The 17,704-nt window shown below is 42.5% G+C and overlaps 1 protein-coding gene across 4 annotated transcripts in view; it reads left to right on the top strand.

Annotated features, from left to right (window-relative positions):
* vti1a (vesicle transport through interaction with t-SNAREs 1A) overlaps positions 1–17,704 on the top strand; it is a 111,820-nt gene that overhangs the window by 78,445 nt on the left and 15,671 nt on the right. The gene's annotated exons all lie outside the window — the stretch shown is intronic.

Genomic DNA, 17,704 nt, shown 5'->3' with positions numbered 1-17,704 from the left:
ACTCAGTTACATGTGGTTACAGTTACAAGTTCATTCCAAATTAATTAGTACAGCTACCTGACAACAATCCTCTGAGTCCTGTTATGCTGTTAATCTTAAAATGAAAATTTAGTCTGTGCATATGAATAATTGGCTTAAGAAGAATATGTACGCCTCATCTATGCCTATAAGAAAATCAAAAGTTTCCGGCTTGTTATTCACAGAAAACTGTTCTTTTCTTGTTTGCTTGGCCCAATAAACCCACATACGATCAATGTAATGAGCCAAGAGACTAAAGTGCGCGGGCCTAGAAAGGCATCTGGAGAAGGAAACTTTTGATTCCCTAAGATCTGTAAGTTTTGCCTCTCTCCTGTATTATTGGCAAATATATACTCTCTCTCTCAATCTGTCTGTCTGGAATATTAACTACTGGGATATGTAGGTCACATAATTAATGGAATTCAGCTCTACTAGTGAGCTGTGGTAGGGTTGGAGTCGTGGGGCCCTCTTGAAGTCTTGTTATGTGGTTGAACAAAAAGATTGCATTTTTTAATTGAAGCTGGCAGGTTGCACTTCAGATGTTTTTCCATCATTGATTAATGTATTTGTCTTGCGCTGTTTTAAGGTTAGAATAGCAGTGGCAATACTTCATTGCAGTGTGCTGGGGGGCAGTGTTAGGTCCAGTGGATCAATAGCAGGCTTTTTTGGCACTGTGTTCTACCTTTACACCTACCGTCGTTTTGGAGTCTGTGACATCATGTAAGATATGTTTGCCTCATTTTCCATTCTATTTTACTTTGTATTACAGCTGAACTCATCACAGTAGCCACAGCCGAGCTTCATGTTTTATGTCCCGAGAGTGGCAGATCACTCCCAGTGGATCCCACTCTCTCTGATCTGCTCTCCATGTTGCTGCCACGATAATTCCATGTGCTACATTTACACACATTCCCTTTGCTTTGCAATTTGTTCAGCCTGGCATCATTACCACCCCACTCAACGGCCCCGCTCCGCAACCCCATATTGGTGCATCCCTCTGGGTCAGTCCGATCCCTGGCCTTTTCTGCCCCCTCCAGAGCAGCATTCAGTGCTTTTTATGTACAGTCTGTTTTTTATTCTGGCAAAAGAGCAAAGTGCCAATGCATGAATTCCCCACCGCAACTGCTAGCTGAACTTTATACATATCAAGATGAGCGCAGCTGTTGTGTATATGTGCATGCGTGCACATTATAGGTGTGTTCAGACGATTAAGGATAGCATGTAAGCCTACTGTAGGAAAAATATTTGCTGTTAGAAGTAGTAGTTTGTACTGTTGGGACAGAAGCAACTAGTACAGGAAGGCCTTGTTAATCTTTGTGGTCCATTTGCTTTAGAAAGAAAAGCAAAAACATGTTTCACAGGGCAAATTTTACTGCCCACACCCACAGAGGTTCTAAATTCCATGTGAAAAGGAAATTTCATCAGATGCTCATTTCCACACAGGCATCTTTGCGGACAGACCACTCAAATGCTGTCGTAAGTGAACTGACCACATTTTCAAACATCTGATGTAGTCTGTACAGAACAGTCTTTACATCTGCTGCTTTGCTGGTGTCCACATCTGTGGACGGGGACATGATAGCATATGTCAGGACCCTCATCTTCACTTTCCACTCATGCTTTGTATAAGTAATGTCACGTCATCTTCCAGAATCATCCAGAGATAGAGAGATCAGATGTCTGAATATCATATGAGATGAGGTGTTTTATTTTTATCATATTTCACTTTCATCAGATGAGTGTCTTTTTTGGACATAGGAGATATTTTTTAATGTTCTTCTGTGTCTGTGGCTACAGGCTGCTGCTGGGACAATGACAGGGTGCGCCTCAGCCTCATTACTCATTGCTCCTGAACCAAACAAGCACTACTGCGCCACCGTTCTCTCTCTCTCTCTTTTTTGCTCTGTCTCCTGCTTTATCTCTGTCTTTTCTCTTTTCCTCCACCTTGCCCATTAGAGAGTGCTGATGGGACGTTTTTTGCAGAAAGGAAGACCTACACACACACACACACACACACAAGCAAGCCTGGATTGTAGAGGAAAGGGTTGTTGACAAGGGCAAAGACGTGTTGTTGTTTTATATAAGGGATGCATTTGTCTGTTGAGGATTGACTCACTCAACTGGCTGCCAAAGACCCGTTTTCTCCCTACATATCTCCCTCTCTCTATTATCTAGCCAATAATGGGCTTCTGTTTTCTGTTTAAATTGCTTAAATTCTTATTATTCCAAGTGTGGTGGTGAAGAAATTCCTCATATTTTTCAAAGAAAATATGATGCTTAAAAAAAGTTAGAAACAGACAGCTACCTTTAAAGATTAAAGCTTTAATTCACTTTGAGGTGGATGGCATTTGCAATCAAAGCACAGCAAGCAAAAACTACGGCCATATTGTAAGTGAACCTGCTATATCAGTGTAACTACCTGTCACCAGCAGAACCTGAACCGGACATCAAGGCTGAACTTGAGCATTCCAACGAAAAACACTCTGCGCCATCATTTCTCCAAATGCGCTGGGGTCAGCCAGCGACGACATTGAGGTGATGCTTCGTTCGACCTCGCTCGTACCATTCCAGCTTCTTTTTTCCCTTCCTTTAACCCTGACAGACTGTCGTTCTGACGAGATGACTGGAGATCAGTGGCGCTCTCTTCCCTTGAAGTGGCTCCAGGTGTCACTCCAAGGGTACCCGCCCTGTTTGATCTGCCGTCGTGCGCCTGTCGGGCCGCGGCACCCTCTGATTTCCCGGTCAGAGGGGAAACAAGCTCTCCTGTCCAAAAGTTCCACTGCTACTTTTGAGTGACAGCAAGGGAGAGGGATTGGCATCCGCAGAGCAAACCGTAGCCGTAACCGTTCGGGAATTAAATGTTTCCCGTTGTCATTATTCCCTAGTTCACGTTTAGCAGCTAAAGTTAACCTTCTCGCATACTCACAAGGTTCCCTCTCCCTCCCGTTTAAATGTAAATAACAAAAAGAACCCATAAAAGTATGACTGAAGTACTGGATTGTGGTAGAATTGAACTGAGAAGTTGTACCTTAAAAATCTTAGCAATACCCATCCCTACATATGCCCCCTCAGGGGAGCATCGTATAGAGGCGATCTTGATTTGATATGCCTGGCCCCAGCAGTCCATACAACAGAAAAGGAAACAAAATAAACATCAGATGAAACCAAACCATTTTCAGTGATCATGCTGTGGGCCTTGTCTTAAGAAGAAGAAAAAAAAAACACCCTCTCCAACATCTTCAGATGCTGTCCAAAGGAGGTCCCTGTCTTTACTGAGGAGCTGCACAAACAAAAAGGACAGATGAAACAAAATGGAGGAAAGTAGGTATATATCTTTTCAGTGAGCAAAGATGCCTGCATCCTTCCTCCCTTTCATTTTATTATATCCGTTACGTTTTTCCTCCACCTACTGTGAGCTTCTGTAGAAATTACAGGTGAGATCTCAGTCTGTGGCAGGCCCTGCCTTTCGTCTAGAGGGAGCAGAGGGAAGGGTGGGGGGTTTGAGGGGGAAGGAAAGACTAAGAAGGAGAGGAAAAAGAGATTCATGCTTTGCAGTACTGCTGTGTTGTTTGTGGCACTCTTCCCTTTGTGTGTCTGGCGATAACTTATTCAGCACAGGGCCATTCATCCAGGGGTTGAGCGCGGGCGTCCGTCAAGACGGAAAATAATGAGGCGACAGTGGCGCAGAGGATGGCTTTCTCCCTCTGCTTAGGTCGCCCCCCCTCTCCTCCTCCTCCCCCCTTCTCCATCGCCTCCTCCTTCTAGCTTCCCATTATCAGCCGATTTAAATGGATAATGGGGGGCCTTCTTCAGGACATTTTTAAGCAATTAGAACCTATCACATTGTCTCTTATCTGACTGTTGTTCCCTCCCAGTAAGCCTCTGTGGATACTTCTGGGCATACTATGCAACAGCTGCCTGGAATTCTGTGGAATGCCAAAGCTTCACTGGATGCGAGTATTTGTGAAAAAAGAATAAAAGGGCTATTTTGTTTAGTGTGTCGTTGGAGTATAGACTCTGTATATGTCAGACGGCATTCCATCCTGAGCCATGCCAGGACATGAGATTCTTCTGCCATAGTCCCATTCTCACATGCAGTCTATCCTTGAAATGTTCAGGAACATTTCCCGCATGGGGTCGCATGTGAATTGGAGTATGGAAATCTGTACCGTGAATTTCCCACCTGAAGACCTAGTTACATTTTAGGGAAAATGCTTTGACTGTGTTGTGGAACAAGCGTGAGAAGGATTACGTCCGTCTGAAGAAAGACGCTTTCACGTGAAGTAAACAAGTCAATCTCAAGATTCCACTGATGACATATTTGAATCCACGACTTGTTTAGGTGGAAATGTTCCTGAATGTAGCTGCATCTGTGAAAACGGAAAATCACTAGTGGCCTGAAAGATTATCCTAGTAATTTACCCATAACTACGAGTCAAAGAGGGTTATGAGAAGGTGCTCTTGGGCTGCCTTGCTTGCCAGGATCAAGTGGCTCCTACTCAAACACTTACATACCTTCCCTACACTTTCAGCTGCCATTTAGTACTTCCTCTTGCCATCTTTGTACAGTTTGTTCGGCTGACTAGAAATATACAGTGGTGTATTACGGTGGAATGAGAAGACCTTAGCCCTGTACATTTCAGGGCTACTTTAATCTAAATCATGACACTTCATATGAAAATATTTCCCATGGGTTTAAGGTTCCAGATTGCTACAGTGTATAATTTTATTCCCCAAAACATATCTGAACACTGTATAAAAGCAGTCTGCAACACAGCTGCCTGAGTTGTGTTTGCATCAGGATAGATGGTTAAGTATAGTGTTTGCTGTTATTGTTGTTGCCCCTCAGATCTCTCTTTGTGTGCAAGAACTTAAAATATTTACAAATGCTGAATTTTGACTCATTTTTTTTTCTTTTTAATATTTTCTTCTAACCTATCAATCATTTACTGTGCCTCTGTATGCTGTATCTCATCCTGGCAGACCCCCAGGATGGTGCAATGAAACAAAGGCAGTACATTGTTGCTATGTTGTTGCTGGCATAAAAGATCCCCTTTATCACAATGGACTAAACAATCAAAAAAGGACCACTTTTTTTTTTCATGGAAGTGAAAAGGTTGCAAGGCAAGGCATTTGTAGGCATCAGAATTCAAGGAGGACTTCCCGTCAATATACTTGAATGACGCATTGGTCTCTTTTCTAAGCAAAAGCTTCTAACCTTGAGTGCTTTTATACTAAATGCAAAAATAGAATTTTACTTTTTCTATCCCAAAGGCTGGAAGGCAAAATGATAGACCCCATCAACCCACCCATCCCATACTTTGGTTTGGTGGTGCTTGCTGTGAAGGGCATTCCATGATGTGTAAATCACAACATTTATGACAGCAAATGCCAAATCCATTGTCATAATCCAGTGTACTGTTACACAAAAATTCAATTTCAGTCTTTTTTGAAATCCCTCTATTGTTAAATGAAAATTCTTGGCGTGATTCTATGCTAACAGGATACAAGTGTCACAGACAAAATAAATACAACAAAAGAAGAGATGGCAGAAGTGCAAAGTAACATTGTGCATTTTTGTTCTTTCATCTAGTTGTTGTATTTCACTTTAATAGTTTCACTAGTCACTTGTAGTAAATAATAAAATTCATTTGACTGTCTCCATACAAGGAGGCCATCATTTTAAACTGCCTCTGCAGCAACTTACAGGCTGAATGTCAACCTTGCAAACACTAGCCTTACAGTGCCTTATTTTGAAATTGTTGTGAAGGTGTGATAGTAGCTTTGATGGTGTTGTTATCCAGCCATTCCTTGATTGATGTGAAATATCAGTGTAACTGGAACTAGATTCTTAAATGTTAATGTATGTAAAGATGTTTCAATGTAAGAGCACCATTTGGAGCAGTTTGTAGTCCCTGTTTTTTCCCAAAATATTTTAGGCTTATCAGAAGACCCTCTGGGTCTGCTTAGGCATCGGTAACACTGAGTCAGTGTTCACTACTGCTCGTCTTTGTTGGGATGTTGGCGTCAGTGTCGATGTTCATTTCATTTTCCACTTATTTGAGAAATGAAATGCTACCCCAGAATGTCAAGGATGTTTGAGATACTTCATGTGACAAATAAACAAAACAGAGAGAGACAGATTGTTAGTTATTTGAAATAGTAGGCTCCAACAATGATTCAGGCATGACCACAGAGATATGTTGTAAGCTTTTGTGTGGATGATTGAATTATGGCACTAAACCCACTGAAACACTGTTTCTCACTGTTTGAATGTTGCATATTGAGTCAGTTTGTTACACAGATTATTTTGTTTGTTACCCCAACTCTCTGCCATCGTTCCAGAGGTGCATTCCAGTGAAAGTGTGTTTGGGTCTAACTGATTCTGATTCATATTTAGTGATGTTGAAAAGGCCTTTTATCATGATGGATGCCTCAAACCATCATCTGTTGTAGCCAAAATTGTAAGGACAAAGCAGACTTATGCCACAAAAGCCTTTAGAACCTTGATCAGTGGAGAAAACCCCAGTGAAGTCCAGTGCCCATCGAATCCATTTTTAGCCCAGGGACCATAGGAAGTTTTCTAGATGTTGTATAATTAGATGGTATGCAGTTAATCCTAAGAGACTGTTTGGCAGGCGATGTCTTTCCACTCTCAAGTTTTTCACTCGTATGTAACCATCTTAAACAGCTGTGGCTCTCTTCTTATTGATACAAAAAGTGTAGACAGTTACAGTCAATATCATTAGTAAGGGGTAAACTGACACTTTTACCTTCCTATTCTCATGATATGATAATTCTGAATAGGGATTCTCCTCTGACATACCCTGGCAGAGAAATCTGAGTCAAGTGCAGTACATATTCAAGCCCTTGGCCTGGCTTGGATTTTGGGGAGTGAACCAGCCATGCACGGCTGGTAATGACAGGTTCCATGTTGCCCGTGGCTTGTGGCCCACTGCACTGTTTGTTTGGAGAGTGGTGCTCGGCCGTGAAGTGCTGGCCCAGCTGGCAGCATTTCCACTGCCCCTTTGGCCCGATGGCTGGGGCTTGTTTGGCCCGCACCAGCCAGGCAGACTGGCATCCAGGAGGCTGTGGAGGAAGACGTGGAGGAGCGGGGCTCTGACAGTGGAGAGGAGCTGTTGGCTGAGCACCCTGGTGCTAGGCCAGGCCTCCTGCCAACTAGAGAGAAGACTTCCCTGCTCACACCGCGATCTTCACGTCTCTGTGGCGACAGGGATCTTTGTTTGCACCTCAAGGGTCAACATCATCCTATCGTGATCTGTCTCAATAACCTTGCTCACAGAACAGCACTGAAGACTTTTTTTTTTTTTCCCATTCCTATAATTATTTTGGGCAGCCACCCCTTTTTTTATGGACAGTAACACGAGTGTGGATTTAAGACAGACCACTTTATTTTATTGCTTTTATTGCCTTTCTGAGTACCCCTGTAGTGCAATATAATAGAAATAATGTTATTTACACACACATACATAAACTTTGCCTCCACAGTCAAAAGTTCAGGCGCCCGGCCTGCATCTGCCAAAGTTCTTGCAGGGCTGTGAAAATGAAAAATGCTGACCTGTGAAGTCATTCCCTTTGCCCTTTTGAATGTTATTTTCAGGATTGTTTCCTCCGGTCCAACAGGACTAATCAGAAGTTGCAAAATTCGTAAACACTAAACTAAATAATATTGGGAGAATGTGATTACACAGTTTTGTGATAATTACTTTTCTTTGATTATACATACAGCTGTGTTTAACAAGAAGCCTCAACCCCTGACCTTTGCGTACCTGTACAGAGTTAACTCCTTCAATATGTACATACTCTAAGTGTAACCAGTGAATGTAGTTGTACAGCTGTATGTAGCTCTACAACAACCATCACAGCTACAACTACAACTATACAATTACCAGCCCAGTAGCCACAAAAATACTCCCTGCACAAATATCCTTTTTTTTCTGAACCATCACTTAAATCCCTGAAAATCATTGCCTCTCAAATTTTAGACCTGCTTTGTTTATTTTCTGAGTGTTTGCAGGGTCACATGGATACATCCTGTTAGCCATCATTCAGACATTAAACCCCACCCAATATTCTGATGGCGCCAGGGTTAACATTGCTTTAGTGTTAAAGGGAAGTTGTGAGGACATTGATGTCTTGGCCTAGCATCCTAGTGTCACTTTCCCAGCCTGTTTGTGGAGCCCGCCAGTTCCCTCATTCTCCTCATTTGACCTGAATGCATCACTGAGTATCACACACATGTGATGAGCCTGATATCCCAGCCAGCAACAAATGTTTTCCTGCCCTTACCATTGCATTACTGTTGTACACAACCCTTGTCCTTTGACCTGGCTCACACAGAGCCTCTGTTGGTTAGATGTTTTCTCTGACTCTTCAGGCCTACACTCTTATTTTATTTAACAAGACGTTGATGCACACCCATCTCATCTAAAAGTTTCCCTGTGGTATGGCATTTCAGAGCAGACTTGACATAAACCATTTCTAAACACTGGTTTCATTTCACCAATCTTTAATTACACTGTTTGGTAGAGACTGAGGCTCAGAGTCGAAGCAATGCACCATGTTAGCAAAGCATATAATAGTGAGGGATACCACAGCCAGAAGGCAGTGGGTTGAGAAGAGGGAAAAATATCATACACAAACAATACTCAAAGAAAGTTTTAAGGTGTTTAAAGACCTTTAGAAATGATTCTGATAAATTGTGTAAGGCCTAGAAGATGGCCGGGTTGACTATGAGCATTTTAATATTATTTCATTTTGTATGGGATGCCTTTTTGTGATGGTAGTAGTGGAAAGATAACAATTAAGAAAATTGCAGTCATTTTGAGTAACTCAAGTTACTGTTCATTCACTCAACTCTCTACTACAGGAACTAAATGTTACTATAACCATAGCTGAACTCAGTTTCTCTTCTCTGACCTTTGAATGAACTTCAACGCAAGACAGGAGTCCACATTCCCAATCAGGTCACAGTGCATTTCAGGATTCACAACTGATGCCAGCACTATTACAACATTGCTACTAATTAAATTGGTGCAGTTATTTTGTGCCTGTCTTTCATTTCTTTTCCGTTGCTACCTTACTGCTGAACATATTTCAGCTTAATGTTAAGAAGCCCGCCGTTGTCACTCAATTAATTGTAGGTTTACAAACCAATGGGTTGTATTCCAATTGCCCAGTGTTTCAGTGTATTATGGTGCCCTGAAGAGTATCATTGTAGCCCAGAACTGGAGGAAGGCTTCCTCCAACTCTATGACAAAGGCAGCTGTGAGGTCGTGCCCGAGGCCAGGACTATCAGGGCTATCAGTACAGCAGAGAAAGAGTGTAACAACAAGCCCTGTCAAATAATGGTGTCAACAGTGGGATTGTTAAGCTTCATTTGTGCGAGGAATGTCCCCAGTTTAATGGTGACGTGCCGCTGTCTATTGACTCAGTGGGTCAGATTTTACCCTGTTGTTGATTCTGTTGTTCTCTCTGAGCATGTTTCGCCTCCAGAACGGTATATTGTGTTGTATGCTGTACGTTGATTTAAAATAATTCCCTTTCCTCAAACTTTAAGATGTCAGAAAGGTCAGTTGTTGGCCTAAAGACATGGATGTGGGAGGTGACATGATAACTCATGTTTCAGTTGAGCCTGTCTTGCCTCCCACTGAGACCTGTATTGCATACGCCTGATCATAAGTTGTTTTTTTTTTCCTCCTTGTTTATTAACTTTGGTTGTGGTTCAGTCATCAATATTTAGAATAATCCTGAAAGTCTGATGATGGCCAAACAGTGCAGGACTTATGGTCCCTGAGATGAACTCACAAATGGACAATCGCTTCTTAGTGATCATGTGTGTGCAATCTGAGACATCAATGAGACATTTTGCTTATTAATCATGTTTTCCCCCAAATGCACATGAGAAATAAGATGTCTATTAAAATAAAAGAGAGAAGAGCTTTCAGCGTTAAGTATAGCCATGCTGTTGTGAAGTAGTCTTTCCAGGCATCCGGATGCTAGTTTCCTTCTGAACTGTCAGAATGTCTGTTGTTATTGAGCCCATTGTGCCATGCCCTGCCTTCCAAGTTTCAGCACTTCCTTTACCTGACCGGCTGGATAAAATGATTTCTTTTCTCCCCTCTTCTTCTCTAGTCAGAATATTGCACCCCGCCGCTGCCACACCACATCCCCCTCCATCTCTGCTAACGGTAAACGTTAAGATCCAGGAGTGGATCAATGGCTGTTATCCTTTGATGTGCTAGGACGCATTACGAGCGGTGAGTTCTAATTGGAGCAGAGAGCTGAGGATCAATGTTGGCTGTAATTGCCTGACACAGGGATGGGTGTGAGACTTTATTATCATTAATATTTAGACATGATGTGGGAGGACCCAGCCGAGGGTAAGTGTACAACGGCGGTGCGAGTCTTTGATCTCAAGAGATAAGCAGATCGATTGGGGGTTGGAGGGGGGTGGCTGAGGGAAAAGAGGTCGCGGAAGTGTGGCAAGCTGGACGAACGAATTAGTGAGGCCTGCATCCTGGATTTTTATCGGATTTCTCTCCGAAGTTTCCCTTCAGCTCGGGAAGGGTCATGCTAGGCCTCGGCCCTCCCTGTAGCTAAAATAACAGCCTGGCATCTGGTCAGTGTCAAAGAGGGAAAGAGGGCAAATAAGCAAAATTTTAAATTTGGTCACAAATATGAGACGGTCATTACTTTTTTAATGTATTCATTAATTCAGCAGTTTGCTCAAAGAGCAAAATAAAGTTCCCAAAAGCCCATACCCAGTGCTTTTGTTTAGGCATTTTTGTTACTGGTTTAGTTTTCTCCACGAATCTTAACTAGTTTAGGGTTGAATTTAGATTTTTAAGTGATGTTTAGTGTTTGACTTTTTGACAGCGTCCATTGTGAGACGTAACAGAATATGACAGAGGAGGAGGCCTTATGGGGCTCGGGGGCTGCTTCCTCAGTGTCAGCAAACACAAGATGATGTTACCAAATCTTTTAGGTAAAGGAGGGGGTTAGACTGTCTGATGGAAGACTCTCTGTCTAGTAGCGTGACCAGAGGGGGCAGGGACTGTCCCCCGTGACCGTGGAGGCTAAAGGCATGCTGAAACCATGAGGCTGTGTTGTATACTCTCAGTTCTATCTTCTCTGTTTTTGTCACTTGCTTCCCCAGGGACTGATACCTTAATCATTGTACTTAGCCAAACAAAGATCAGTAGTTGGTTGCACAATAACAGGTGTGTTAGTTTTCATGGCTGTGACCTGCTGCCTGATATTGGACAGAGTGAGAAACCTGGCAGGATCCAGGTCAGCATGGATAATGATCCTGAAAAGAGAGTATGTTGTAAAATGACACAGACTTCATTTTGACACCCAGATTTTCTACCAGTGAAACATTCAAACAAACCTTTCTGTATGTAGCACCTTTAGTACAAGAAATGTAGCTTAAAGTGCGTAACAGTTGCAAACACAGACAATTAGAGGTGAATACATAAAAAAGAACAGCAGAAGGTTTTCTCTGTTTATCCAGTGTGTAATCAGAAATTACTAATTGTCCTATTGCAGCACAAACCATTCTGTTGGAAATAATATCATATTTGGGGATTAATTCTTATATTAGGGTGCTGTGTTTATTTTGATTCCTGTCATCCCTGGGGTCCATATTAAAAATATACTCTATAATTGCACTATAATGTTCACATTATTATAGTAAACAATGCTGGCTTTTTTTGTATGAAGAGCTGAATTACGGGTGGAAAAACTAGCAAAAATTAAGAAAAATTTGCCCATGTCAAAAAATATTCATCCGTCATAAAGTAGAGAAGTTGACTAAAATTTTTTTTTCTATGCATCCTGTCATTTTTGCTTTTCTAGTTTTCAAAACACGGGTACATAGTATTGATGATAGATCTGCTTTGTCTTTACAGGCACAGCTTTTCTTTTATGTTTGTTGTTCTAACAGCACATTGAACAGACACTTGCGCCATGTGGAAAACCTCAGGGTTGCCCAACAAATGCCCTGTTGTGTAAAATTTTATTTTCTGATCATTATTCCTTCAGCGGTGTTTCTAAACCTACAGTAGTAGCAGGATGTTTTCTCAATTATAACTTCAAAATATACAGTCTAAATAATAAATGCGGTGATAAAAACACAGACATCTTGGCAGAAAAGAGCTGACATTTGCTGACTTCTAGAACCTTGCTTTTCATCAATATTGAAAGCCAGCGTCCTTTTCTCTATGAATATCTGCACTAAGGCCAGCTTTTGTGCTTTTACCGTCACAGCTCAGTGTTTTCAGTGTGCCCACATTTTCTAAGTTTTTGTTTAGCCTCATATAAAAGCCTTGTCGTTCGACAGCTAATGTGAAAAGTTAGCTGAGTATGCTCAGTACTTGGTTTGTTCTCTTGTCTGCCCGAAACGCATACATGTATATTTTTGATGTGTATTTGTGTGTGCATGCCTGGATTTGTGTGTTGGTCTTAATTTCCGCTGTGTGTGTGTGTGTGTGTGTGTGTGTGCATGCACATGCCTGAGTGCATGTGAATAAGGGAGTGAGATAAGAAGGAGATGAAGAGTCGTTCAGAGGAGCTTTCTCACTCAGAGGCGTCCCCATCTGTTCGCCTGGGCCTAATTGTTCCTGGGTGCGAAGACTCTGGGAAAAAAGGGAGGAAAGCAACTGTACTCGTCCCCTGTCCCAGAGTTATTTCTGTAACATTAAAAGAGCACTACCAGCACGCTCCAGATTATTGCCATGTAAATAATGGCACTTGGCTCGATTCCCCGCTAATGAATGTCATTTACTTTTCCAAACGAGGATTAATTATCGACCGAGGACCCCTCTCTCCTCCCACGGGGAGCACGTCGCAATTAGCTGCCAAAAGATGGCTGCTAATATTTGTGTTTTTTAGAATACGTCTATATGTACGTATGTGTGCATATGTTCCTGTGACATGGTGAATAACCTCCCAATTAACTGTCTGCTTAATTCTGTGGTATGACTGAGAGAGACCTCGGAGAGGAGAAGAGCAAAAGAGACCCATATCAGCTTAATGTCCTTTTCCTCAATGGAATATAAAGGTTTTGGTTGGATGTTGGTGTAGGACATTGTTGTTGTGAAACTAGGGGAAAAGAGAGACTTGTGCTGCTTTGGAGCCAGCCTCCTGGTTGCAAAATAAGGCCGGGAAAACAAACACGGGCCTCAAATTAGATTTCCCAAAACATTGCATTCCCTCTCATTTTACACACCACTGTGGCCTGCAGACGAGAATAGAATAACCCGTGAAATCCGCTTCAGATTCAGAACGGTGCAGGCACTGGAGCACTTGACAAGCGGGTGCCCTCTGGATCTGATAACCCCGTCCTTTTTGAATAAAAAGATCTGAAAGTTTTGCTCGATTTACTAGTTTGTGATATGTTGTGTAGCCACCCAGATTATGTGGATTTGCTATCACTGGCAGGATATTCCAGCTATTAAAAACTTCCCCTCCTTGCTTTTAATCTTCAGCTCTCATGTTAAATCCACCTCTCTTTCCCCAGTCTTTCCCTCACACTTTCCCCCTCTGTCAAATTGTCTATCCTTGCGTGGGCAGCTTGAGCCAATGCACTTAACCCTAATGAAGGAGAAGCTGGCGATAAAGAGTTATTTTAGTTGACAGTGGACCCCCTCCTGAGAACCTCTGGCTTTGATAACGCTGCAGAACTGAAAGGGTTAAAAACCAAAAAGGCTCCGACTACTGAACGAGAATGAGAAGAGATCCATGCTGCCAGGTTTAAATCAACAAGCCAATTTTAGTGAATGTGAGCGTTTATAGCTTTGTTTTGTTGTTTTTGTACTTTCAAGTTGTCAAGTGGCCAGCTGACCAAGGAAAGTTGACCAACTTTAGAGTGCCAGTTAAGATCAAAATAATTATCTTTGTGTATCAAGGCAAGAGAATAATTCGAATGCCTTTTCATATTAATAAAAAACCCAATTCATTACACATTTAATAAATGGAGCTTACTAAAAACAGATTCTCTAAAGGATTTTTCAACTTTCAAACCACATTCCCAACTTCTTGGTTTATGTCAGCGAGAGGCAGGTCAAGGTGAGATCCACCACCCAAAAAAGGGGCCTGTGTGTCAGACATGTCCACAGAGACGGGGGGGTTATGATAATGGATAACCGTGAGAAAAGCGATGAGGGAGGGAGTAGAGAGAAGAGGTGGTATTCGGACACATACTACGCCATGCCCCCCCCCCCCCCCTCCCAGCTCTCCCTTTTCCACTACGTCCATGTTTTATGGCTGGATTCTGTTACTGCTCTCTGGCTCACCTCGCAGTGTGAAATGAGCAAGTCTCGACTGTCCTCCTCACCCCACCCCACGAGCTCGCAGACACACGTGAGCGCTGCCAAGAATGGTGTTTCTGTTTGGGTCTAAACATGCGGAGGTTTATGATCTGCTGACTGTGTCGTTTGTAATGCGGTCGTACAGTATGTCACAGCGCTTCAGGAAATGCTTGTGTGTGTACATTCAAGTGTGTGTCTATGACATCAGTGCGTACCCGCTGTACTGTTGACATAACATTTACATTAACTGGTAAACAATAGACCAGCCTTATGTTTGCTCAGTGGAAATTCACAATCCAAAATTATTTTAAATAGACTAGCATCAATCCTTTTTTGCCCTCTTTTTTGCTAGTTTCGTTGGCCCTTTCCTTACTTTCATTCTCTCAGGGGGAGGGTGAGGGGCATGCTTCAGGCTGCAGCAGGTTTAGCAGGTTCTGAGGAGTGCGAGAATAATTTTGGATCTGCTCCTTTTCATCATCTCTCGCTGTCAGAAGTTTGTTTCTGAAGCAGGAGCCTAAACACTTGCTTCCTCCGATGATGTGTCACAAGTGGCACTTTGTTGAGCAGTTGTATTTGTGTCTGGCAGGTTTTATATAGTAGAAATGAACAGGGATTGTGCAGTGAGCAAGTTGTGATCTCTGTTTAGTGTAAACCAGAGTCTTGTCAGAACTTGTATTCTTGTTGTGTTGTGTTTGTGTTCGTTTCACTGTTTGATTTGTTTTGGGGTTTGGGAGTTCCCCACAGTCTCACAAAGACACTATACCCCTGACATAAAACTTAATGTTACCTTGACATTCAAAACTACTGTATCATATGTCACATGGCCAGGAATGAACATATGTGATTGTACCCATACTGATTCAGAAACTCTTAAAAATGCAGTGTGTTTAGTTGTCCCAAAAATGCTAAAACAAACTAATTCTTAAATTAATCATTTTGCAGTGTCATTCATATGGTTGCCCAAATACAAGCATGCAGGAAGAAAGTGTTATGCGGTGCAGTAGGATAAAGTAAAGGTTAATATTTCAGCATAATATACGTTAAATGATGTGGTTTAACCCAGTAGTCGTTCTGTAAATGTTTTCATGCAGGTTTGCTTTGGAATAGAAACCCTTTTTTCATAGAACTGATTGTTGCTCACTTTACCTGTGTAGTTCAAAGGAGAATGTTGTCAGAACCTGTGAAAGTGGGTGTTAAGGAGCTGAAATGTTTTTTGAAAGTGCCCGTGTGCATGAGGTTTAAGTGAATAAACAGATAAATAACCACCGGGCCTTGTAGAACGAGTCCCTGTGGCTGTGTGCCAGACAGGTAATTCCTCCAGCATAGTTTGGAAGGGCCACAGCAAGCCAAGCCTGCCTCAGCAGTCAGACTGTCTGCACATTTCTGCCGCTGATGGCATACCAGGGGCGCCATTTTCCTCTCTGAGACAGACAAGCCGGAGGATCTGATTGGCCTTCCGCCAAAGCGCACTCACAAAGGCTCCTTTGACAACAGGTCAGTCGGTTAACCAAGCAGTAGGCACAGGGAGAGAGGGATAAGCCAGAAAAAAAAACTCTTAGTCGCCTCTACACCCTTAAGCTTCATTAAAGGGTTCCTCACATTAAACAAGATGCATTGTCAATTTTTTTTTTTTTCCAGTTTTTCTACAGTACGTGTAGATCTGTAGGCCTTCAGCTCTCAGCAGACATGGGTCTCGGTATGTGTGTAGAATTCATGGATAAATATGATCTGTGCTTGTATGTATGTTTTGTGCGTTGGCCTGCATCCTCTGGGCCTCGTGTGGGCGTCCAGTAGTGACAAAAGCATGCTTCACAGACACAGTAATATGTTAATTTTTAGAAATAAACTGACCTGGCTAAAATACTTAGATAATAGAAGTTGCTTTATTTAAACTGACCCAGAATTTGTGAAGAAGGTGAAATGTCTGTATTCTCTGGAAGTCTTTGGGGTTTTTCTCAGAATTGTTGGCTGTTGTCGCTCATTTTTAAGCAGGTTGTGATTTACAGAGCAAATGAAAATGTTTGTGTATAACTCCTGATGTAACACATTTATACGAGCTCTGCATTTTGACCAAGATAAGGATGCGCTCAGCGATTAGTCCGTCCTTGTTGTGGTGCTGATGGAGCCTCACATCTTATATTTTCATCATAAAACTGTGTAGGAGCTGACATGGAAACGTTAAATAGCTGCTGATGTTCTCCTATGTACTCCAGCGCTCATTATCCCTCCAGTCCAGGCCCTGCTCCTCTGCTTTCTCCTGCCGCCCATCTCCTCCCTTGTGTACCAGCCGCTTTGCATACGACTGATGTTTAAATGCTGCATTGTTAACTGACGTGGGGTAGCCCTTTGCTGACCCGGGAGGTATTTGCTTGTTTGATCATGGGGCAGCAGTTTTAATGTATCGAAGCAGCGCCGCTCCGTAAAGCCCCCAGTATAAGTGGAGATGGAGGGCGACGGCAGGGCGAGGGATCCATTGGTTGCAGGCCTGACAGTACAGAAGGAAGGTGATTATTAGAATATCTGTTGGTCAGCAAGGCCAGATGAGACGCTGCTGACCCTGCACTTCCACTTATGCTGTGATGGTGGGTGTTGGTATTCCAGGGGGGTGTTGAGAGGGTTGAAGCAATGAGAACAGGGCTCCATTGATAAGCAGTTGCAATATTTCCATCACATTGTGGGTTTTTTTTTTTATAAGGGTATAGAGCTTTTGTTTCAGTCCTTGTTCTGTGGTTTCTCTTTTTTTTTATTGCTTATCCTCCTGCTGTCTGATTTGCATCCCCTCAAAGGACCTTTCACCACAGCCATTAGCTGCAAGGGCTTTTTTATTCCCAGAGAAAGTTTTGTTCATTTTTCTCTGATAAAGTTAATGTTTTGCACGGAAATCTTTGCTACTGCCTTTGACATTTTAGCCATCAGTTCACTGTTAAAGTCTTAAAATCTTAAGTTGTTGGCCTTAGTTTGTCACAAAGACTGGAAGACAGTAACTGAAAAGGCCCAGTGTCAGAGAACACAGCCTTGCTTCGGCATCTCTGTCACTGGGCACAAGAATCCCACTTCGCCAGCTGACAACACATCAAAGAGAAGTATTGAGAAAAAGCAAAAGCAATGACACAAACTGTGTTCAAGTTTGTGTTCTACACCTTGGGACCTACGTTTGTGCTGAAGGTAACCAGGCTCTGCCCTCTCAAAAGAAAATATTGAACACCCATGCACCCTTCTATCCTTTTTCTCACCCTTCTTTGCCCTTTTTCTTTTTCCATCCTCTCTTTTTTTCATTTGGTTTGTGTCTTGTGGGAAGTCTGTTCGAGCGGCAGTGACCATAGATACCAGGGGGAAAAAAACAGTAAGAAAAC

Source organism: Scatophagus argus, chromosome 21, assembly GCF_020382885.2.
Source record: "Scatophagus argus isolate fScaArg1 chromosome 21, fScaArg1.pri, whole genome shotgun sequence".
NCBI lineage: Eukaryota > Metazoa > Chordata > Actinopteri > Scatophagidae > Scatophagus > Scatophagus argus.
The sequence above is the reverse complement of the archived record's forward strand: the minus strand, read 5'-3'. Positions and strand labels throughout refer to the sequence as shown.